The sequence below is a fragment of the Muntiacus reevesi genome, chromosome 3 (genome assembly GCF_963930625.1).
Source record: "Muntiacus reevesi chromosome 3, mMunRee1.1, whole genome shotgun sequence".
NCBI lineage: Eukaryota > Metazoa > Chordata > Mammalia > Artiodactyla > Cervidae > Muntiacus > Muntiacus reevesi.
The window spans coordinates 224,569,962-224,595,567 of record NC_089251.1 but is presented as its reverse complement, the minus strand read 5'-3'; the positions used below and the strand labels follow the sequence as shown (position 1 = coordinate 224,595,567).

Here is a 25,606-nt window from a genome sequence, read left to right as displayed (position 1 = left end):
AAAAAATGACTAGAACCCACAAGAAAAGATCTTCTCCAACTAAAGACATAAAGAAGGAACCACAAGACAACTAGGAAAGGCAGACTCAAGATATAATCAAATCCCATACCCTTGGGTGGGTTGACCCCCAGACTGGAGAATTATATTGCACAGGTTCTCCCAAAAGGCATAAAAATTCTGGACCCCATGTCCAATTCCCCAGCCTGTGTGGTCCTGCATCAGGAAGATCATCGCCTAAAGCAGTAGTCCCCAAGCTTTTGGGCACCAGAGACTGGTTTCATGAAAGACAATTTTTCCATGGACTGGCAGGGGAGGGGGAAAGTTTTGGGATGATTCATGTGCAAATGATTACATTTACTGTGCATGTTATTTCCAGTCTAATTCTGCTGCTGATCTGACAGGAGGTACCAGTCTGTGGCCCAGAGGCTGGGGACCTCTGCCCTAGAGCATTTTACTTTGAAGGCTCCTGCTAAGTCACTTCAGTTGTGCAGGGCTTAAATTTCAGGAGCTTCACAGTACTGGGGGAAATAGAGACTTCACTCTTAAAAGGCCTACACAAAATTTCACATAAAACCAGGATCTAAGACAAAAGCAGCAATTGGATAGGAACCCGGGCCGAACCTCCCTGATTGTCTTAAGAGAGTCACCCAGAGAGATGGGAGGCAGCTGCAGCTCACCAAGGGGATGTAGACACTAGTTACAGCCATGATGGGGAATATTATACCCATGAATACTGCTGCTGGCAGCACAAAAGATCCCAAATAGCAAAAGCAATCTTGAGAAGAACAGAGCTGGAGGAACCACATGCCTTAACTTCAGACTATATTACAAAGCTACAGTAATCACAAGCTGGAATCAAGATTGCCGGGAGAAATATCAATAACCTCAGATATGCAGATGACACCATCCTTATGGCAGAAAGCAAAGAGCAACTAAAGAGCCTCTTGATGAAGGTGAAAGAGGAGAGTGAAAAAGATGGCTTAAAATTCAACATTCAAAAAACTAAGCTCATGGTATCCAGTCCCATCACTTCATGGAAAATAGATGGGGAAACAATGGAAACAGTGACAGACTTAATTTTATTGGGTTCCAAAATCACTGCGGATGGTGACTGCAGTTATGAAATCAAAAGACCCTTGCTCCTTGGAAGAAAAGCTGTGACAAACCTAGACAGTGTATTAAAAAGCAGAGACTATCCTCTGCCAACAAAGGTCCATATAGTCCAAGCTATGGTTTTTCCAGTAGTCATGTATGGATGTGAAAGTTGGACCATAAAGAAGGCTGAGGGCCAAAGAACAGATGCTTTCAAACTGTGGTTTGGAGAAGACTCTTGAGAGTTCCTTGGAGTGCTAGGAGATCAAACCAGTCAGTCCTAAAGGAAATTAACCCTGAATATTCATAGGAAGGATTGATGCTGAAGCTGAAGCTCCAATATTCTGGCCACCTGATGTAAAGAGTAGACTCATTGGAAAAGACCCTGATGCTGGGAAAGTTGAAGGCAGGAGGAGGAGGAGACAACAGAGGATGAGATGATTGGATGGCATCACCAACTCAATGGATATGAGTTTCAGCAAACTCCTGGAGATGGTGAAGGACAAGGAAGCCTGGCATGCTGCAGTCCATGGGGTCACAAAGAGTTGGACATCACTGAGTGACTGAACAACAACAGTAATCAAAACAGTGTGGTACTAGCACAAAAACATATAGATCAGTGGAATAGGACAGAAAGTCCAGAAGTAAACCCACATATTTAATCAATAATAATCAACTTGAACTTTGATAAAGATGGCAAAAACATACAATGGAGAAAAGACAATTTCTTCATAAGTGAAAACTGGACAGCTACATTTAAAAGGATGAAATTAGAACATTCTGTCACACCATATACAAAAATAAACTCAAACTGAATTAAAGGCCTAAAAGTAAGACCAAAACTCTAAAACTCTTAGAAGGAAACAGAGGCAAAACATACTTTGATATAAATCACAGCAATATTTTTGGGGTTCATCTCCTAAATTAAAGGAGATAAAAGCAAAAATGGGATCTAATTAAACTGAAAAGATTTTGTGCAGCAAAGGAAACAGCTGAAAAACAAAAAGACAACTTACTGAAAGGAAAGAAATATTTGCAAATGACATGACTGATAAGGGATTAATAACCAACATATACAAACAGCTCAAAGGACTCAATATAAAAAAATAAACCCAATTTAAAAATGAGGAGAAGAACTTGATAGCCATTTTTCCAAAGAGGACATGCAGATGGCCAATAGGAACATATAAAGAAGCTCCACATTGCTAATATTAGAGAAATACAAATCAAAAGCACAATGAGATGTCACGTCACACTTGTCAAAATGACTGTCAACAAAAATAATACAAATAGCAAATGTTGGTGAGGATTGGTGCATCCACTGTGGAAAACAGTATAGAGGTTTCTCAAAAAACTAAAAATAGAACTACTATATGACCCAGCAATTCTACTCCTGGATATTACTGAAAAAAATTTAAAAGTCATTAATTGAATAAGATGCATGCACCTCAGTGTTCACAGCAGCATTATTTACAACTGTTGAGATGTGAAAGCAACCTGAGTGTCCATCAACAGATGAACAGATAAAGAAGAAGTGGTACATATATACAACAGAATACTACTCAACCATTAAAAGAAAATAAAATTTAGCCATTTATACCAACATGGATGGACTTGGAGGGCATACACTAAATGAAATATGCCAGAAAGATACAATAATGCTATCAGTTATATGTGGACTCTGAAAAATATAACAAACTAGTGAATATAACAAAAATGAAGCAGACTCACAGACATAGGGAACAAACTAATGGTTACAAGTGGAGTCAGGTGGGAGGGGCAGCATGGGGGGAGAAGTGGGAGGTACAAACTATTGGGTTTAAAATAGGCTCAAGGATGTGTTGTACAACAGGGCTATATAGCCAATATTTTCTAATAACTATAAATGCAAAGTAACCTTTAAAAACTATATCTTTAAAAATTAAAATAAAAATAAATCCACTGAAAACCAGAATTCCATATTAACACAATTATTATTTGCCCTATTCTCCTTCCTTAAAATCTTGTATTTCAATAAACAACACTATTTTTATGTGACAATGGGCTTGTCACTTAAATTAAGGACTTTCTCCTGAACTTCCTCTGATTTTTCTCTGGTTACCTCTCACCTTCCACAGTCCAAAAAGTTCCTGTTGGGATAATGGTCTTAGCAGCCTCATTTGCCCAGAGAAGCCATTTAATTCACCTTCCAAATCTACTTGTACTAACCCTTCTTAATTTTCTCTTCTCCTCCTTTTTCACTTCCTCCTACTCTCACCCAAGGACACCTAAAAAAAAAAAAAAAAAAGTTCAGCTTGAAATGTACATTGAGATCTCATCCATATTCTGTACCAATTTCCAGACCATAAAACTCCTTATTGGCAGAGACAGTGTTCTATGATAATGCCTAAAATAGTCCCTTTTACCATGTGCTTAAAATAAAGCACACCTTGAAAGTACTTTCAGCTTCATGCAAATACAGAAGTCAAAGAGGCCAAAAGAGGGGTCCCTTTTCTTTCCCTTTTTGTTAGTGAACACAAAGATTCTTCTCACTGGAACACCTAAGAGAGAAAGCTAGCTTAGGGATTTGCTAAGAGTGGCATCTGGGAAGTGAGGGGGGCTGAGGGAGCCCCGATGACTTAGTGTTTAAACCATGCTGGAATGTGAAGCCAACTATAACCAGCTCCCAGCTCACACCACTGATGGTGACTTCTGGTCCAAAGAGTCACAAAGCTACTGTCTTCCGAGGAGGCCAACAGCCACTCCAGCAGCCAGCTGGGGGCATGCACCCCAGGCCTGCCACTCCTCGCTAACCTCCTCCTGCCCCCACCACGTTGTCTGCTGCCATTTTCACAGGATAGACACTCAGGAAGGAACTGTTGGGTATGCCCAAACAAGGATGACTTCACCCATTCTTTCAGTTTGAAAAGTCCACTCCCCTGACTCTGATGATGACCGATTTCCATTTACCCTTTGGTGTCTGCATCTGGGCAGCAGGCAACTCATGGCCGTGCAGCCTCAAATTAGCACAGTCACTATATCATGACTCATCAGCAAAGAACTTTCCCATCAGAACCTAATTAGAGTTCCCCGTATCCCTGTGAAGTAAGCGGGTATGCTCTCCTGTAGGTTATGAGGAAATTGAGGATGAAGAGGTTACCAGCTCTGTCAAAGGTTATTAAGGGTGTCTGCCAGGGATGAAGTCATTACGCAGTCATCCCGGTTCAGTCTTTCCACTCATTATGGATCCAGGCCTTTTCCTTGTGCTGTGAACACCTTATCGTTCTCTGGACTTTTGTGATGGTGCAGACAGAGTCCAGCAGATACATGCATTTCAAAAGGAAAAAAGGTATTATGGTATACCCTCCTAGTGGCTCAGTAGTAAAGAATCTCCCTGCCAATGAAGGAGACAAAAGAGACACAGGTTCAACCCCTGGGTCGGGAAGATCCCCTGGAGTATGATATGGCAACCTGCTCCAATGTTCTTGCCTGGAAAATCCTATAGACAAAAAAGCCTGGAGGGCTACAGTCTATAGGGTCAAAAAGAGTCAGACATGACTTAGCAACTAAACCACAAGAAGAAACTGTGCCCTTGCTAAATACTTCAGATGTCTCTTCCCATAATGACTCGTATTAAAAGTCCTCTCTCAGATAGTTTCCAGTAAAGGTATCTTGTTAGGTAGAATACTCTCTCCTGGAAAGAGGGTTCAGAATAAAGCATCTTCATCCTTTTCCTGAGAAAGGGACAATAAGGTTCACTCCTGCAACTTCAGAGGCACAAGCCAGCACACAGGCAGCCTTGGAGTTCAGGGTTATCGCCTGTTCAGGTTTGTGAACTTCTCAGACCACAGTGATGGCAGTCTCCCCAACACACTGGGCCAGGCCCTCTTGGCTCTTCAGCACGCTTCATGTCTCTGATGGGTTTCCTAGGCAACTACACAGCAAATACAGCAACTTCCTCTACCACCAGCCTTTCTGACTTTGCCAAAGAGAACCAGGATTATCTGCTTCCAAGGGAGAACCTCGTTTCAACCACCAAAACCATGTCCTTTTTGCTTTGCCAGTTCTCCTAGCTCCAGATGAGGACCGGTCCCACGTTTCCAGCTTTTATGTTATTACTATTTACTTTCCCACAGTGTGACTGCTGTTACTTTCCTGAGGGACCAGATTTATGCTCACACGTTCTACGCCCACTCCTTGTTGATTTCTAAGTCACCAGACCCATCCCTGATCTGAGGAGGCTGGACTGTATATTTCTGCCATTTTACATAGCATGAATTGGAGTAAATTACTATTTCATTTGGGGAATGACTAGTTCAGAAAGACAATAAAACATGCTCTAATGCCACAGTAATTAAAACAGTGCAGCAGCAGCATTTGAGTAGACAGACAAATGGAACAGAATAGAAAGTCTGGAAAACAGACTGAAATAAACCAGAGAGTCTGTTATATGGGGGAAAAAAAATGGCATCTAAAACCAGTAAGATAAGAATAAACTTTAAGAAACTGAATTGGGATAACTGGGTACATACCTCATACTGCACACACAGAAAGCCATAAATGTTCCAGAAAAGAAAATTTGAACACAGACTGGTACTGGATAATCTTAAGTAATCATTGGTATAATAACAAAATAGAAGTTATATCCTAAAAAATTTGACATGTCATTGATATATATTGATATACTTACAAAGAAAATATAATATGTGGGGTTTTGCTTTAAATATTCTCAAAATGTGTGGGAGAATAAGATGAAATAATATTGGTAAAATATCCCTAATTGTTGAAGTTGGATGACAGGTAGTTGGGGCTTATTATACTATTTTCTCTAATTTGTCTATGCTTAACATTATCTGTAATAAAATATCTTAAAAATACAAGAAAATACAAATGACTTCCTTGGAGTAGGGAAAGGCCATTCTGACTATGATTAAAAACTTAGAATGTATTAAAAAGTTTGAAAATTCAATTACATTAAGCAACAATAAATTCTGTATGACAAAAAAAATCATTAAAAAAAAAAAGCAAAAAACCTGGGGAAATATTTTCAACTCATGTCACAGACAAAACAATAGATAATCTCACTAACATGGAAAGAGCTACTGAAAATTGGTAAGAAAATTATCAGCAACCCATCAGAAAAATTGGTAAAGGACATTAATAGATATTTTGTGGAAAAAATGAATAAAATGGCCTTTAAACAACATGATGTAAGTTGACCATCTTTTCAAATAGAAGAAATATAAATTAAAACTATACTTTATAAATTCCAGATTTTGACTTGTCTGATCGATAAAAATGTTTTCTAATACTCTTTTGAGGAGACCATAGGAAATCAGTCATTTTCATACACTGCTGGTGGGAATGTGACTCCAAGGAGCAATTTGGAAACATTATTAAAATTTCAAATGCATTTACCCTTGACCCAAAATCTCACTTCTGGGAATTTTTTCTACAGATGGTCTGCTTTCATGCAAAATAATATACTGCCATGATAGTCTTTGGAGCATTGTTTATAATAGCAAATGATTGGAAAACAACCCTAAGTATCCATCAAAAGAGTATGTGTGTATGTGTGGGGGGGGTGTGTATACATATATATACACTTAAAATGGAATATGATGCAGCCATTTGAAAAAAATGGGATTTCCCTAGCGGTCCAGCAGTTAAGACTTTATACTTCCACTGCAGGGGGCAGAGGTTCCATCCCTGGTTGGGGAACTAAGATCTTGCATGTTGCATGGCACAGCCAAAAAAAAGAGAGATACTCCCTATATTCTGCTGTGAAAAAGTTCTAGGAGATACACACACACACACACACACACACACATATATATATGAAGAGATAGTTATAAATATACGAATATCGTGTCATTTTTGTGTGTTGGAGAGGGAACAAAACCTACTATATGAATTTATACTTATATGCATAAATATACTCAGGAACAATTTATAGGAAACTAATAAAAGTGATGACCTGTAGGTGGAGGGACGAGGGTAAATAATACACCTAATAAGAGGACAGAAGTGGGATGGAGACTTCTCAAAGCACATCTCATTTCATTGTTTTGAGTTTTGATCAACATGAATGCATAATTACTCAAAATTTAAATTACAACAGGGTTTGAGTGGCTCTATAGTTTATGGATAAGCACCTACTGTACATTTAAAGCTCAACAGTTCTCTCTAAATGAACCAGGGACTTTGTAAATCCAAAGAGCAAATGATACAAAAACATTTCAGAGCCAAGTAAAAATGCTATCATTTAGTGGTAGGGATGGGAGTCCCAGACAATTCACCATCTTAATTACATTTTGCAAATTCCACTGGGAAAGCCCCTGAGATCTTAATAAGAACACAGTCACAGTTGTCTGCAATATGACAGCAGATTAAGAATGTAGGAAAGGGAGATGACAGCCAGGAAGCACTGCCTCCCAGCAGAACAGGAGTGGTCTATCCATTTGAATCTACTATGATTATTGACTATTAGCAGCACATCCCTCTCACTGCAGGCCAATACGTTCTAACTTTTTCATTCCTAAAGTCCAGACCCCAGATTCCATATTTAGAAGGATTAAAATAAACTGTATTGGAAAAGACCCTGATGCTGGGAAAGACTGAAGGCAAAAGGAGAAGAGGGCGGCAGAGGATGAGATGGTTAGATAGTATCACCGACTCAATGGACATGAATCTGGGCAAACTCCAGAACATGGTGAAGGACAGGGAAGCCTGGGGCTCTGCATTCCATGGGGTCACAAAGAGTCAGGCATGACCGAGCTACTGAACAACAACAATGTAGAAGATAATCAGTAAACCAGTTTTTAAGATGTAAAACAAAATGCACAACTGCCATGAAAAGCATGTTCCACAAAAAATAATTACCTTAATATGATACACAGAATTTTGACAAGCACACACAAAATTTTTTTTTTTATGTTCATTAGCCCACATTGTTTATTGCCCCTAAAGAGCAATTTCTGTTAGGCTCTTTGAACTATGAGAAATGGCTTATCTTCCAGGATTCCAATTGAGGTTCTGAAATCTCAGAATTCAGCAACTCCCCATCTCCACATGACGGCTTCAGAGGTAAGAGGGGTCTATAACCCACTCCCATAGGAAAGGATGCAATGGTTCCTTGTGCACACAGTTAGGGGGGAACTTGCTATTTAGCTGAGTAACAAGTTAAATATTTAGCTCGTGGCCTGTTTCTCAGCATTTCAGTTTCCTCACACATTGAATCAAGTATTGAGAGTTAGTGCTAACACTGGGCAAGTCACTTAACCGCCTTGTGCCTCAGTTTCCATACTGTAAAAGGAGATAATAAAAAGTACATCCTCAAGGGAGTGAGTGAACATCACAATCACTTAGAATCATGTCTGAAGACAGGGCAAACTCAGTGAATATGAGCTGCCTACCTGTAACATCTTAGAGATGAGTATGTTGAAAACTCTGTCTTTGGAGCCAGACTTCCAGGGCTGCCTGAGACTAATTAGCTCTGGTACAAATGGAAATTATTTATTTTCAAAACTTTGACTTTACTAGTGTTGAGTGATTTATACGATCCTGTAGCCAGGAGGTCCCAGATCTACATTCTCTCCCTGGCAAATCTGTACATCTTCTTCCAAAGACAGTATTCGTTCATCACGTCTTGTCTTAGAAATGGCTTCAGGCAAGGGTTAGGCAGAGACTAGCCACCCCTTTCCCCACCTTCTGTGTGAGGCCTGGAACATGGGGCGCAGAGGTAGACAGCGCACACAGACGGGGCGGAACCAACCAGCCCCGCTTCCCCAGGGAGTTCAGAAGAGACACCGGGCTGGGCCAGCTCACGGACAGAACAGACATGCAGATCTGGGATGGGGCACCTCCAAGCTTCCCTTTTCCATCACAAAAGGATGTTAAAGTGCCATGTGCTTAGTTGCTCAGTCGTGTCCAACTCTTTGCGACCCTATGGACTGTAGCCCGCCAGGCTCCTCTGTCCATGGGGATTCTCCAGGCAAGAATTCTGGAATAGGTTGCCATGCCCACATCCAGGGGATCTTCCCAACCCAGGGATAGAACCCAGGTCTTCTGCATTGCAGGCGGCTGGCTTCTTTTATCATCTGAACCCCCAGGGTTATGACGTGGAAGCAAACGGGAGAAAAGAACATCCTTAATCAGTTTCAATGTGTGCCTGTCCTCCCCAACAGTGGCTCATCGTAACATCATGCAAACTGGAGAGGATAGGAGCTGAGGGTGGACAGTCAGGAGGACACCATCCAGAACGTTACAAACAGCTCCCCCAGATCATCTGATCTTAGAGAAGAAAAGGAAATCAGATCCTGCATCCCTAATGGGAAATCACAGGATAAACATTTTCCTGGCTAAAAGTTTGAAATATATACCTTTGCCACACTCAAAATTGTCACCCATTATTTCTTGCCTTATACTTTCCTCCTTTAAAACACACATGTTAATTTCATGGAATAATCCAGTTTAAACACTGTAAATGCACACAACTCATTTTTTCAGTTATTTAATCAGTATTTATGGAGCAACTACCACATACCCAGCATGGTTTTGTTCACCACCATAGCTTCATTCCCTAAAACACAGATGCTGCTCTCAGAGGTCAGACTTTCCAATGCTTTGCTAATGGTTTCCTCCATGAGCCCTCTTGTAGGACAACTTCCTTTTTTTAAGCTAACATTTATTGAGGGCTTATGGGTGTCAGGCACTGAACACCATTAATTCATTTAATTCTCACAACACCTCTGTGAAGTGGTACTATTATTATCCCCCTTTTACAGATGAGTTTGAAATTTAAAGACAGGAAAAATAACTTACTCAAAACCATGAACTAGTAAATCACAAAGAGCATTAAAATTCAGGTCCAATTACAAACTCCTCCATCTTAATCCCTACAACTAAACTGCCTTCAAAACTTCTTAAATAGAGTTGGCCAGGATGGATATATTTGGTTTCTAATGGTTTCTTCTGCATTTTCTTTGTTTGCTTTGCTGTGATTTTCATCTTCTGAACAATGTCTTTCAAGCATCTACAAAATGATCATTTAACAGCAATTGTATCCAGTCATGGGACCACGGCAGAGCAGGCTAAAAAATGACAGTCATTTGAACATAAATATTTAAATATATGCACTACACTCCATTTAGTGTATTATTCATATTCTAGGCTGACATAAAAAAGGTTTCTGGAACATACCAGCTGCTTTCTTTTGTGATCTCAATGATTCTCACCCAAACAAGACTCAAAGGACCCATTTTCCAAATCAGCTTCCTTATATTTACACCTGGTCATTGATGTCATTTGCTGTCTTTTCTGCCAATCCCAAACTGACTAGAGAGGAGGATCAGTCTGAATTCTAATTGCTTCCTTTCCCTTTCCCCAAACCTTGCATTTTCCCCCCTAAAACCAAAACCATAGTTTAGTGAAGTGACTGTGATTAAGCAAATTATGAACCAGCTCAGGGAGCTACTCTAATTAGGGATATTTTCCTGACTCTGCTCGCAGGAGGCCTGGCCTGCCTAGAACACCCACTCTGTCTGGGGGCGGCGTGTCAGCTGATGGCAATCACTGCTGCTATTTTTCCAGGTTAATGTGACATTAGGGTCTGAAGCCCCAAACTTGAACAATTATTCTCTTTGATATGTCTTTACTCAGTCCACTGATAAATGTTGCTTGTCAGCCCTGAATGCCCCAGCAGCCCACACAACCATTCATCAGACCTCAGATTCTTCAATGGGAAGAAGAAGGTGTGCCCACAGGCAGTATCTGTCTCCCTCTCTCATCATATTTAAGCTCCCTGAAGGTAGGAGTAGCCTTGCATCTCCAGCAATGGGACTGGCACAGAGCAGGGGCCCAAATGCTTGCTGAATATTGTGGAATGAAGAAAGGAGGCATAAAAAGTACTGTCACCTTTTCCTTTAAGGGGCACTTGATGGGACAGCGGATCTGATAATAAAACACTTGCATAGGGGATATACATATCACATAACACACTGAAATGAGGATGCATGAGCACTAAGTTACTTCAGTCACGTCCAACTCTTAGGAACCTTCTGGACTGTAGCCCGCCAGGCTCCTCCATCCATGGGATTCTCCAGGCAGGAATACTGGAGTGGGTGGCCATGCCCTTCTCCGGGAGATCTTCCTGACCCAAGGATCGAGCCCACATCTCTTATCTCTCCTGCACTGGCAGGTGGGTTCTTTACCACAAATGCCACTGTTTTCCTTAAAAAACTAAAAATAGAGCTACCACATGATCCAGCAATCTCACTCCTGGGCAAACTCCAGAAAAGATGAAAACTCTATTTCAAAAACACACATGCACCCCCAATGTTCTCAGCAGCACTGTTTAAAATAGCCAAGACATAGAAGCACCCTAAGTGTCCATTGACAGAGGAATGGATAAAGATGTAGCACATATATACAAGGGAATACTACTCAGCCATAAAAAAGAATGAATTAATGCCATCTGTAGCAACGTGGATGGACCTAGAGATTTCTGTACTAAGTGAATTCAGAAAGAAAAATACAAGATATCATTTATATGTAGAATCTCTAAAAATTATACAAATTAATTACAAAACAGAAAAAGACTCACAGACATAGAAAATAAAGTTTGGTTGTTAAAGAAAAAAGAAGCAGGTGGGATAAACTGGGAATCTGTGATTAACAGCTACTACTGTGTATAAAAGAAACAACAAGGATCTACTGTACAGCACAGGGAACTATACTCAATATCTTGTAATAATCTATAGTCAAAAAGAATCTGAAGAAGAATATATATAAATAACTGAATTACTTTGTTGTGCATCTGAAAACTAACATAACATTGTAAATCAACTATAATTCAATAAAAAGAATGTTGAAAAGACAAGGCAAGCTCTTAGTACATATTTTATAGCAAATACTAGTGAGTTTTCACCATTAACTTAAAACAGTTAAAAGCTGCAATTGAAATACTGGAGAAAAGTATCAAACAGACATAGAATCAGGAGTTTGCTCTGAGAAAACAGCAGTGGGAGCAATAACCAACACTCTCACAAGGTTAATTTGGTTATGAAATCCTTCAAGGAAAATTTCAGAACTGCAGGAACTTAATACCTTACTGAGACCTACAATGTGATTGTATATTAAAATACTGTCAGCCCTGCTTAGGCTTCTACTTAACTTCCTACACCTTCTGGCAATGGTAGTTCAAGACAGAGTTGAGAGAGCACTGTCGCTAGAATTCCTTTGGGTCTGGGCTCACTGGGCCCTGCAGAACAGACCAAGGAAAATTTGGCAATGTCCTGAAGCCATGGCAGTGCCATACCATGTAGTCCATGGATTTGGCTTCCTCTGTGTGAGTGATTATGCTGAGCCCTGGAATAGAAGTGTCACATTCAGCACCATCCATCCAAACTTATCTTTGGAGTTTTTCTTAGCTGAGGAAGTATTAGCAAACTTTTTAAATGGAAAACCGATACATATATACACACACACATATATATATGTAAACACAAATATATATATATATATACACACACACACACATACCTCTTTTTCATTTCTTATTATATTTTTTAAATTAGAGTATAATTGCTTTGCAATGTTGCATTAGTTTCTCCTGTACAACATCGTCACTCATCCACATGTGTAGATATATCCCCTTCCTCTTGAGCCTCTCCCTCCCGTCCCTCCCACCCCACCCCTCTAGGTCATCACAAAGCACCGAGATGAGCTCCCTGTGCTACAGAGTAGTTTCCCACTAGCTGTCTGTTTTATACTTGGTAGTATATATATGTCAATGCTACTCTCTCTAATAGGCATTCTTGAATGCCTACTATGCACTAGATGAGAAGCTAGAAATAAAAATTTAAGTAAGACAGGGTCCATGCCCTAAAGTTTGAATACAGTGATGAAGACAGTTTATGCACAAATGGCAAATAGGTGAAGGTTGCTATAGATAACATTGGATTGTGCAATGTTACTAACTCTGTTCCATTTATTTTTATAAAATGATTTCTAGTGATCCCTGTAGCTTGTAGTAGGTACGGAAGTGTATTGTGTATGCTGAAATCCTGTAGGGAGTCTCCTAGGAATAAGCAAGTCTGCAAGGAACAAATCTACATATGCTTAGTTTGGTTCAAGAGAAGAAATGTCTAGAGAAAAAAACATTTTTTTCTTAACAAGAGAAAAAGAAGCATGCTGGCTGTGCCTTTAGACAGGCATCACCAGAATAAATGAATGGGGGTGGACACACTGCCACCTGTGGTCTGACGGGCAGCATGCTGAGGCTCTGTGTCCACATCCTGAACTAGGAACTGGGTAGCCTAGCACTGTTTTCCAGCAAACTTCAGAGCCCTCATGTCCTCATTTTCGGTTCAGAAATTTCACCCTTCCAACAAAGTGCAATTCTCCCAGAAGCATAAGGTACACTAGATATGACAGGCTTGGAAAAATCAAGTTTTACTGATGACCAGTTTACTCATTGCAAATGAAATGTCCAGTGTAGTCAGAGGTACCCAGTATGTCCTTGTCCTCCAAGGTGAGTTTGTCACAACAGGTTTAGCTTATTTTCCTGAAGGCACTTTAGATACCTTTTAGAAATGGTATACTTCTGTATGATTCAAAATAAAACAATTTTCACTTACACGAAGCATTGGCCATCACCTTACTGAGCACCGAGAGCCCTGACTCTTACAATGGACATAATATAAGAACCTGTTTCCTATTTTGACTTGGAACAGTTGGATGCAAATTCATGTGGACTGCTAAAATGTGTCATCAGCTGAAGCCAGCAAAGGGCTCTTCTGCTGTTTCAGACTGAAGCAGTCTCCTCAGTGAAACGTGGTGTAGTCCTTAGAGTCTGAGAAGCAGCCTCACTCACTGGCACTTTCTCCCTGTCCGTTGTGAGCATCTACAGAGTTTTTTGAAGTTCTTTTGTTGTTTTGTTTTACTTTCATATGATATCATTTATATGTGGAATCTTAAAAAATAATACAGACTTATTTATAAAATAGAAACAGACTTGCAGATATCAAAAACAAGCTTATGGTTACAATGGAGAAATAAGTAGGGGAGGAATAAATTAGGAGTCTGGGAATGGTGAAGAACCTGCCTGCCAACACAGGAAACATAATGAGATGTGGGTTCAATCCCTAGGTTGGGAAGATCCCCTGGAGCAGGAAATGGCAACCCACTCCAGTATTCTTGCTTGGAGAATTCCATGGACAGAGGAACCTGGCGGGTTACAGTCCAAAGGGTCACAAAGAGTCAGACACGACTAAAAATGACTTAGTGCAGCACATATATAGGATGGATAACTAACAAGGACCTACTGTACAGCACAGGGAACTATAATAACACATACAGAATTTTTACAAGCTGTAGTGATGACTATCAGGCTCATTACAACTGGTCCAAGAACTGAGTTCTACCTTGAGTTCATTTTCAAGAGAGTATCTCACCCAAACAATTTATTCAACCCTGCTTCTAAGGTCTCCCACATCCATTTTTAAATCCTTAGAATTTCAATCTTGCTTTGGGAAGATGCCAGAAATTCAAATAACCATCTGATAATTAAATGACCACTATTGCCAGCACATCCAAAATAGTAGGTTCTTGGGAAATACCAGAGATCAAAATTCTATTAAATCCATATGAAGTACCTGCTGTGTGGTCAGCACTGAGATGACCACTTCAGAGTTGAAATGGAGTTATACTTTATATTTAAGAAAAGTCTTTGACCTAAAGAACTATTGGGACTAGATATCACACATGAAATGACTACAGTGAGAACAGGGCAGAGATGATTAATAATTATAAAAAGTGCTTTAGGGTACAGTAAGTGATAATAGAGTACATTCACATACAATAGTTCTTTTGATTTGGATGACCACATGGTGAGGTAGGCAAGGGAGATACTGCATTATTAACCTCATTTTATAGACGAGGAAACTGTGAGGTCCAGGGTAGCCAAGGGCACCTTGCAAATAAGTGGCAGAGTTCCAGGATAGTAGTATTAGCATTGCCTCTCTGTTCTGTAATCTTGGTGCCACATCACGCTGCTTCTTTGCTAAGTACCACTGAATAAGAGAAAAGGAGCATGGAAGGATGTGAAAGGTGAACTGTAAGGGTACTGGTAGGCAACAGAAAGGATATGGGGTCTTCACGGGGAAAGAAAAAGAGAGAAATAGGCAAAGAACATGACCATGGGCTTGGAGGCAGAGAATTGGAAGGGAACAACTTACTGAAAGGAGATGTATATTAGCAGGAAGTAGGATATACAGCTTGATAGGAAAATTAAATAATCATGGAATTTGCAGAAAGTTGAAATCAGGAGTTGAGTTTTCATCTTTCTAGCAAAGAGGCTATTTTTTTGGAAGGAGATGATATAGAGGTTAAGAAAGGGGACATGGTGTTCCAGCAGCAGGGGATTAGAAGCGTGGATGGTAGGGAAGCAAACAGTCTGAGTTTCTGGAATTCAGGAGCAGGGGGCTGGGGGGAGGAATGACCTGGCATAGTTCTAAAATGCTGAGATGGACATGCTTTACAGAATCTATCACCCAGTTCATTTGCACGTCACTAACAACAGCAAAGCTAAAAATAACTCCGGTTACAAGAACAGGGCATATAAAAGGAGGATGACTGGTGCTTAGAAATTTATGATGGATTAAGTCATTTTAGGCTGGTTGACATAAAGCTTATTAAATACGCCGTCTCAAGCATTTAGGATTGACAAAGGTAAAATTACCTGCATTTCTAGGCTTTCATTTGACCTCCTGCATTCAGGCTGTTATCAGGCTGAACTGATTACAAGCTGTTGTAGCTCCGACAGATGAAGGAGATTTGAATAGGGTGGGAGATACTCTGCATCCCTCACCTACACTTAACTGAAAATAGGTCTGATTTTATAAAATTGCTTTTATTTGGATATTTCACAAAATTTCATATGGGAAAGGAGTTCCATGGCTTAAATCAACCGAAAAGCCATTGATTCAATCCAATCCTAGCCACAGGCAGATGAGGAAGACAGGATAGAGAGATGCAGGGCCTGGCCCAAGGTCACAGGCAAGTGAGGCCACCTGAGGGGCATTTATAACTATTAATACTTTAAACTAGGAACTGAAAAGGCTCCACAGCAAAAGGATACAATCAACAAATTGAAAGGGCAACCTATTGAACAGGAGAAAATATTTGTAAACCAGTATCTGATAAGGGATTAAGATCCAAAATATATAAGGAACCTATACAACTTAACAGCAAAAAAAACCCAAATAATCCAATTTTAAATGGATAAATGACTTGAAGAGATACTTTCCAAAGAAGACATACAAACAGCCAACAGGTACATTTGTTGTTGTTCAGTCGCTCAGTCATGTCTGACTCTTTGTGACCCCATGGACTGCGACACGCCAGGCCTCCCTGTCCTTCAACATTTCCTGGAGCTTGCTCAAATTCATGTCCATTGAGTCAGTGATGCTATCCAACCACCTCGTCCTCTGTTGTACATGAAAGGTGCTAAACCACTAGGGACTTCCCAGGTGGCACGAGTGATAAAGAATCTGGCTGCCAATGCAGGAGATGCAAGAGATGTGGGTTTGATCCCTGGGTCAAGAAAACCCCTTGGAGGAGTAAATGGCAACCCACTCCAGTATTCTTGTCTGGAAAAATCCCATGGATCGAGGAGCCTGGTGGGCTACAGTCCATGGGGGTTGCAAAGAGTTGGACATGACTGAGTGAGCACAAACATCACTAGTCATCAGGGAAAGGTAAATCAAAATCACAATGAGATATCACCTCACACCTGTTAGAATGGTTAGCAATCAAAAACACAAGAGATGACAATTGTTGGGGAGAACATAAAGAAAAAGGAACCCTGTCCACTGTTGGTGGGATAGTAAAGATGCAGCTCCTATGGAAAACAGTATGGAGCTCCTATATGATCGAGCAATCTTGCCTCTGGGTATATATTCAAAGGAAATGAAATCAGTATTTCTAAGAGATATCTGCACCCACCCCTGTGTTCAATGCAGCATTATTCATAATAGCCAAAATATGAAACCAATCTGTCAGTCAATGAATGAATTCTTTTTAAGTATAGTATATATATTTGGGATTCATATGTAAGGAATATTAATCAGACATTAAAAAAGAGAAGAAGAAAATCCTGCCATTTGTGACAACATGGATGAGCCTGGAAGGCCGTATGCTAAGTGAAATAAGCCAAAGAAAGAAAGAAAGACAACTAGTGTATCACTATCATTTAAAAGTGGAATTTAAAAGTCAAAATCATAAACTAGAGAGTAGAATAGTGGTTGCTAGGGGCTGGGGGTGGAGGGAGTGGCAGGTGCTGGTCAAAGGGCACAGACTTTCAGTTACAAGATGAATAAGCTCTGGGGTCTAATGGTCAGCATGGTGACTTGTTGTTAATAATACTGTGTTGCATACTTGACATTAGCTAAGAAAGCAAATTTTAAGAAGCATTTTCACCATAAGAAATGGTCACTATATAAGGTGATGGAGGTGTTAATTAACTTAATTGTGGTAATCATTTCACAATATGTATGTATATGCATATCAAATCACCATGCTATACACCTTTAACACAATTTTGTCAATTTCACCTCAATAAAGCCAGGGGTGGCTGGTGGGGGAACTGGGCAACTGAGAACTCAGAAACCAAAAACCATTCAATGTACTTTGAATTCCCAGGCCAGGATCCCACCCGGTCCTTTACTGTGCCTGTGGCCTAAGCCAGTACCCTAAACCAACCCACACAGGTGGCAGGGACCACGCCGGGGATACAGCCCTTGCTGTATGCTCAGCAGGCTGGCCTCAGAACAGCGGGACCGATGCCTACTCGAGCTTCTTCCCACATTAAGCTTCTTAGGGAACTTCTAATAAGGCAAGAGTCTGGTTAATACTTTTCTCTGACTCGTTCATATTTCAAGACTGGCTTATTTCTTTTCCCCACTATAGTCTTTTTGGAAACTAAGGCAAAAAGACACAACAAAACAAAACCCCACCTTACAAAGAGAAATGTCTGTGCCCTGGGGAAGATAAAGGAGTGCTGCAGGTTTGAGATTCTCACTGTTTCCAAAGAATTATGACCCAGAAGCACAGAGTCATTAAATCTGCTGGTTTCACTTGTGTAACAGCACATAACGTACCTGGGACTGCATCACCCGCTGAATCAGGAAGTTTACGGAGAAAAGCCCAGCAGAGTCCCTAGTAAATCAGTCTTTTTGCATTCCAGTCATAAAAAAAGCATTCCCTTCACTTCTTCACACAGGGCCTACTGTCACCTTAGCCGTGTTTATCGAGACGGACAAAGCGTCTTTGCTGAAGCTAGACATTTCTCTTCTTTGACAGCAAACACTGATCAAATATACCCAGAGAAAAGTTAGGGAGACCAGAACACACCTTTTTGCCAGTTACTAAGGGACAGACTTTCAATTCTGGTATTTCCTCTCTATATTGTCAAGAAAAATAAACAAAGGTGGTAGAATTTTACAGACAATTTCTACTGAAGATATAGCTGTTTCCATTTGAACTTAGGTTGAAAGATTTCTTACCAGTTTTGTGAATTATCTCATCTAATTAAAAAAACTCCTAAACTAACTATGCTCCTGACTGTAAATTTAGGAAAATTGGAGTCTATACAGATGATATACAAACCAACAGTGCAAGCTGAGTTCACCCCTGGCAGGACTGGAAGAGACCATTTTGGGATGAAGGATTCTGAGGGGACTGTGACTTTGCCTGCAGTGATACTAGTGGCAAGACATATTTCCAAAAGGGCCTGTAAGTTATGGATTAATGACAGCCCTCTGTGAACTGACTAACTCCTTCATATTCAGAATGCACAGTTTACCAAATGACAAATCAAAATGACTTTCCCAGCACTCACCAACACTGCAAACAGAACTGTATCCTAGTTAGCAATCTGGGCGAAATATGATGTCTGCAGTCTATCTGCTGATATGAGCAGTAGAGCCTGTTTTTTAATCACCCCTGTCAGAAATATAAAAATCTCCTTAACATAGTTACCCAGCTCTTTGGGCTTCACAAGCAATTCACCAACACAAAAGCTCCTGATTTTACAATAGTGATTGGCATTGTCAGCTAGCTGCTGGGTTACTGAGATAGTTCGACTTGGTTTGAGTAGTAAAATATCTCATGTTGCCTTTGCAAGTCATCTGCATAACTGCAGAGCTTTCTAATCTCCCAAAAGACCCATAATTATGCCAGGAGAAATTGGGGCTCTCTGATCCCCTGGCTGGTAATTGTATGCACAAACCTCCCTTTCGATTATTCCTGAACGAATAGCACTCAAGCATCACTGTGGGACAGGAAAGTGGACTTCCCGGCATGCACTTCTCTCTCCTGCCCACCAGTAGTCACTGGTTCTGAGATCACGGAGCATGACTGGGACTCTCCTTCCTTGGCCCCACACGTGGGTATTTACACTAGCTAATGAAGGAGCTATGATTTTTCCAGTAATCATGTATGTGAGATGTGAGAGTTGGACCATAAAGAAGGCTGAGTGCCAAACAATTGATGCTTTTGAGCTGTTGTGTTAGAGAAGACTCTTGGGAGTCCCTTGAACTGCAAGGAGATCAAGCTAATCAATCCTAAAGGAAATCAATCCTGAAGATTCATTAGAAGGACTGATGCTGAAGCTCCAATACTTTGGCTACCTGATTCGAAGAACCGACTCATTGGAAAACTCACTTCCTCTGATGCTGGGAAAGATTGAAGGCAGAAGAAGAAGGGGACGACAGAGGACAAGATAGTTGGATGGCATCATTGACTCAATGGACATGAGTTTGAGCAAGCTCCAGGAGTTGGTGATGGACAGGGAAGCCTGGTGTGCTGCAGTTCATGGGGTTGCAAAGAGTCAGACACAACTGATCAACTGAACAACAACAACAAGTGAAGGAACAATAAATAATCTTCTGACCACTGCAGCAGACAAGCAAGCATGAAAACTGATAGATGTACACTTTTATTCTTGAGCTAGATAACATCCACTGTACCAAGCTCTAAAATGTTGCCTTTCATCCTGTTGGAGAAGGTGTAAAGTATGCTTTGTGCAGTCCAGCCTGGCCTTTGGTGGATTTATTGACAAGACCTACTGGCTTGAGTAACTGCAGGGATACACCATGTGCTCAGAATGAAAATGAATACCTTCGACAGGCTTTCAGGACCTCAAAAAAACAGCTGTTTGGCTTAGAAGATCTTATCTACAATGCATTATCATCAGGAGGAAAACATTAAAGGCATTTCTCAAGTTTAAAGGGAGAAAAAAATCTGAAAAGCAAGCTGAGTCAGCTGCCAGTGTCTGCCTGAAGTTGTTGGAAATGCAGAGGTCTTTAATTTTCACAGACTCTGCTCTGTGAACAGGGCACAGTTTCTGCATAGTTTCAGTCACTTCTGCGTGTCATAGGCTAGAGGACAAGCTCATGAGCTTCCCTGGTGGTTCAGTGGTAAACAATCTGCCTGCCAATGCAGGAGACGCAGGTTCCATCCCTGGGCTGGCAAGATCCCCTGGAGGAGGAAATGGCAACCCACTCCAGTATTCTTGCCTGGAGAATCCCATGGACAGAGGAGCCTGGTGGGCTATAGTCCATGGGGTCACAAAAGAGTCAGACATGACTTAACCATTAAAGAACAAAAGGACAGCACATACAGTTTGCACTATTTGGTCTTTCGGAGAGTTGGGAGAGGGCAGAATGATAGAAAACTGAGTTAATTTTACACTGACCTCTAGGTCACAGCAGTGACAAGATGCTGTCATTGCAATATCTTACAATTTCTATAAAGTTTTGACATTATTGGATGGCAATAAAGAACAAGTCATTGTCTATATATCACATTCTATATAAAAAGCTGTGCTGGAAGCCCAGTTGTTTCTCAACCTGAGTACTTATATCTCCAACCCCCGGAAGAACACAAGTTTTCCTCAAGGTTTGGTGTACTGGATTTAATTGGAGTCAGTGAAACCTTATTTAGATCCTGAATTCAGGGTCTGATCATCACTGTCAGAAACTGATTAACTTGAGCCAGTTGCTAAACTTCTTCAAGTCTCGGTTTCCTTATCTATAAGTCAGGATGGTAAACTTTCAATTTCAAGACTGTTGTTGTTCAGTTGCTAAGTCATGTCCAACTATTTGTGACCCCATGGACTGTAGCACACCAGGCTTCTCTGCCCTTTACTATCTCCTGGAGTTTGTTTAAACTCATGTGCATTGAGTCGGTGATGCCATCCAACCATCTCATCCTCTGTCATCCCCTTCTCCTGCCCTCAATCTTTCCCAGCATCAGGGTCTTTTCCAATGAGTCAGCTCTTTGCATAAGGTGGCCAAAGTACTGGAGCTTCAGCTTCAACATCAGTCTTTCCAAAGAATATTCAGAGTTGATATCTTAAAGGATGGACTGGTTGGATCTCCTGGCAGTCCAAGGGACTTTTCAAGAGTCTTCCCCAGCACCACAGTTCAGAAGCATCAATTCTTTGGTGCTCAGCATGGTAAGAAGTAAAAAAGAAAGAGTGAGAATTCGGTGAACTATTATGTATGTTTCACAATGCCTGGCATACAGTAAGTGCTCAATAAATGCTAGTTCCCTTTTTAGGTTAACTTTTGATTGTGGCAAAGAATAGGGCCAGGTAGCATAAGAAGTTGACATCATGTGGGCTTTATTCTTGTTCAGGTGGCAGACTCAGCTGAATCACTCTCAGTCCTGTAGGCAGACTCTGAGGACTGCCTGCTGGAGCAGCTTGTTGCAAGCAGTAACACAGTGCTTGACAGGTGTGAGATTTCTTCACAGAGTACTAGCCATCTCTTCCAACCCCCTGCAGAACTCACTGCAAAGCTTCCTGCTATTGACTCTCAAAATGCCCACCCTCTCAGCCAAAATGCAATGCATAATCTGTTTCATAGCCCTTAGTCATTTACATCCATTTTTCATATAAAATGAATGAGTCAGACAGTAAAGAGGCTTCTCAGGTGGCTCAGATGGTAAAGAATCTGCCTGTAATGCAGGAGACCCAGGTTTGATCCCTGGATTGGGAAGATCCCCTTGAGAAGGGAATGGCAAGTCACTTCAGTTTTCCTGCCTGGAAAATTCCATGGTCAGTGTAGCCTGGCAGACTACAGTCCAAGAGGTCGAAGAGAGTCTGGACACACCTGAACGAATAGCACATCACACTTCCTTATAAGAAGCAGCACTGTGCATGTGCGCACGCCAAGTCACTTCAGTCATGTCTGATTCTGTGACTTTATGGACGGTAGCCTGCCAGGCTCCTCTGTCCATGAGATTCTCCAGGCAAGAATTCTGGAGTGGGCTGCCATGCCCTCCTCCAGGGGATCTTCCCCACTCAGGGATCGAATCCACGTCTACATTCTCCTGTACATCTCGTGCACTGGCAGGAGGATTCTTTACCACTAGTGCCGCTGCTGGCTCCCAAAGAAACAAGGTGAAGGGGAGTGACAGACAGGAGGAGACGGCCAGATGGAGGAACAGCTAAGGCGCCCAACTATAACAAACATGGCTTTCCTGCCAGGATGCTAAAAGCAGGATTCCAGCCAGCTTTGCAAGTTACTATCTTAGCCAACTGGCTACATGTTTGATGGAAACACAGGGCCAACGTGGAAAAACAAAAGCACTTCTTCAGTAAATGAGGAATGGTCGGAAATGCGTTTGAAGAAAACACCGTTGTGGTATTCCAGGTTTATTCTCTCTGTGCAGCATGAACTGAATTTATTCAGCTCCCATGCTTGGGGGCTGTTTTTCTAACTACCAATTCCACCCGCAATCTAAGACACTGGGCTGTACAAATGGTTCCTCAATCTCCACAGGTAATCAGTGAAACACCATTTTTCATGCTCTAGAAAATGCAAACACAGCTGAATTGATCCACTTCAAACCTTCCCGAACAATTCAACTACGGATGAAACGAGATGAGATATTTCAAAGTAAAGTTGGTTGGACGTCCTAGGGCATGAGGATAGTGGATATCTGGATGGGGAAAGGTATCTTTTCAGTAGAGTTACTGGTTTAAAACAGAGGCACTACCTAATTCTAAAGTTTGTCAGACATGAATCCTATCTGGTTGCATGTGACAACTTTCAGGGTCATAACACCACTGCTTTCCACAGTGTCTATGGGAGGCTCGTCATGCTAGAAAGTAGGCAGCTACTGGACAGGTCCTGTCAACTGCCTGTAGTCACCTGGTTATACCAAACGCCCCAAAACCAAAAAATCAGACTTTGTTTGGAAATCTGTGAGTCTGATAGTTAAGGAAAAGGCAAAAACAAAACAAAACAGCAGTTAACATGACCAAGTGCAAGCCACAGGTCTGGGAATTTGGAGGTCATGTTGTCAGGCAGAAAGTCCTAGGCAGGCCAGGGTCTGGAATCTAGGCACAGGCCACTTATCCTTGAAGACTTTATTCCTTGCATTGAATGGCTTCTATCCTTTCCAAAACTATTGGTTCCTTATTCTGCAAGGCCCAAATTGCATTTGTCCGTGATCTTTTGGACATATCTTTACTAGGTGTTATTTACTATACTGTGTTTATAAAACTCCATCTTTATTATATAAGTAACATAAATACCCATGTGCATATATGTATATTATCAGAGTATTATAGTTATATATCTCTTTCCTTCACTAGACTATAATCTTTTTAAAGGCAAGAACTATGTCACATATATTGAGTGCTGTACTAGACACTGAAGTTTCACAAATAAACCTCCCTGAATTTGAATAAACAAAAGTGCGGATTAGTAAACAGTTGGTCTGTGAGCAAACAGAGAAGAAATAAGTGATTAGTAAGGTCTAGGATGGGTAAAGTAATGTAAAATATAGCCAAATCAATCTCTCCTTTTGTGATATGGTTATTAAATTAATATAGGCTATTAAATTAATATAGGCTATTAAATCAGTGAAATTCCACACATGACCTGGATTTGGCAACTCAGTACATAAAATTCTTTATCCTTATGGGAACAACAGCAAATCATGAGCTGCCAAATAATGTTTTTTAATAGACAAACTAGTGGCTCAGATGGTAAAGAATCTGCCTGCAATGCAAGAGACCCAGGTTCAATCCCTGGGTTAGGAAGATCCTCTGGAGAAGGGAATGCCAACCTACTCTAGGATCCTTGTCTGGAGAATTCCACAGACAGAGGAGCCTGGTGGCCTACAGTCCGTGTGGTCGTAAAGAGCTGGACATGACTGAGTGACTAACACTTTCACTTTCAACCCTAAACATTCCGGTAGTACTACAGAATTCTGTCTTTATTTATGCTGTTTTAGTGTTTTTATCAGCTACTTGAATGAAGATAAGATTTCCTATGAAACCTACTGAGAGCAGAAAGCCAGGAAAGACAGCTACTGTTTCATGGCAGAAAAAATTCTTGACACATTATATCATGAAGCTGAAATCTACACAACACTAAATATAAAATTATATATTTTGGTTTAGATTATCAACAGCATAGGTAGAGAATAACCATGACCTTACTAGACAAATTAAGTTATATGAATTTTATAGTAACTAAAAACACCATGTCATTCAATATATACATATATACACACACATACACATCATATACACACATGATTTTTTATAAAAATATAGATAGATAAGATATATATGATTTTATATATATATACATATAAAGACTCACAATTTTACATATTTAGTTGTTGTTTAGTCACTAAATCATATCCAACTCTTTTGGTAATACTGAGCCACCTGGGAAGCTCTATATACATAGTGTTGCTGTTTTCATTCGAATCCCAAAGATGGGCAATGTGAAAGATGTTCAAACTACCACAACCGTGCTCATTTCACATGCTAGCAAGTAATGCTCAAAATCCTTCGAGTTAGGCTTCAACAGTCTGTGAAGTGAGAACTTCCAGATGTACAAGCTGGGTTGAGAAAAGGCAGAGGAACCAGAGATCAAATTGCCAACATATTGGATCATAGAAAAAGTAACAGAATTCCAGAAAAACATCTACTTCTGCTTCATGAGCAAATGCTTTGGGTAAATTCCAGGAGATAATGGAAGATAGAGGAGCCTGGCAATCCCTGAGGTCACAAAGAGTTGAACACGACTTAGCGACTGAGCAACAAAAAAAGGCTGCTTAAAGAAACTAATGTACAACTGACTCTCATCTTTAGATCACAACATCTCAGTCAAGTAAAATTCCTCTTCATGAGTCTTGATCACCTCTGGAATACAACATCCACTTCTAATTAGGTGGCCTATAGAACAAAATATCCAGGATGGTGAGAGGTCAAAAAACTTTGCCTAAATTATAATATTTGAGAGAGCTACACTTGTTTGGCCAGAGAAATGAAGACTTTGGTGAAGGGAGGGGGAAATTGAGAGTTAAACCTGAACTAGTAACTTTACAAATCACTGGAGAGGAGAAAGTAATTTCAGAGGATGACTTCATAAAAGCTGCAGGGAGACCTATTTGGGGTCAAGTTTTTAAATGCCTGACAAGGGAATGGGCTGCCTGAGATTGAGGA

At 40.7% G+C, this 25,606-nt stretch overlaps 1 protein-coding gene across 4 annotated transcripts in view; it reads right to left on the bottom strand.

The window, feature by feature from the left end:
- Positions 1–25,606, bottom strand: part of LYPD6B (LY6/PLAUR domain containing 6B) — a 228,572-nt gene that overhangs the window by 31,943 nt on the left and 171,023 nt on the right. For all 4 annotated transcript variants that reach the window (XM_065931514.1, XM_065931511.1, XM_065931513.1 and 1 more), the window contains one exon: positions 3,301–3,359. The gene's annotated coding sequence lies outside the window, so the exon portion shown is untranslated. The remainder of the gene's footprint in view (positions 1–3,300; positions 3,360–25,606) is intronic.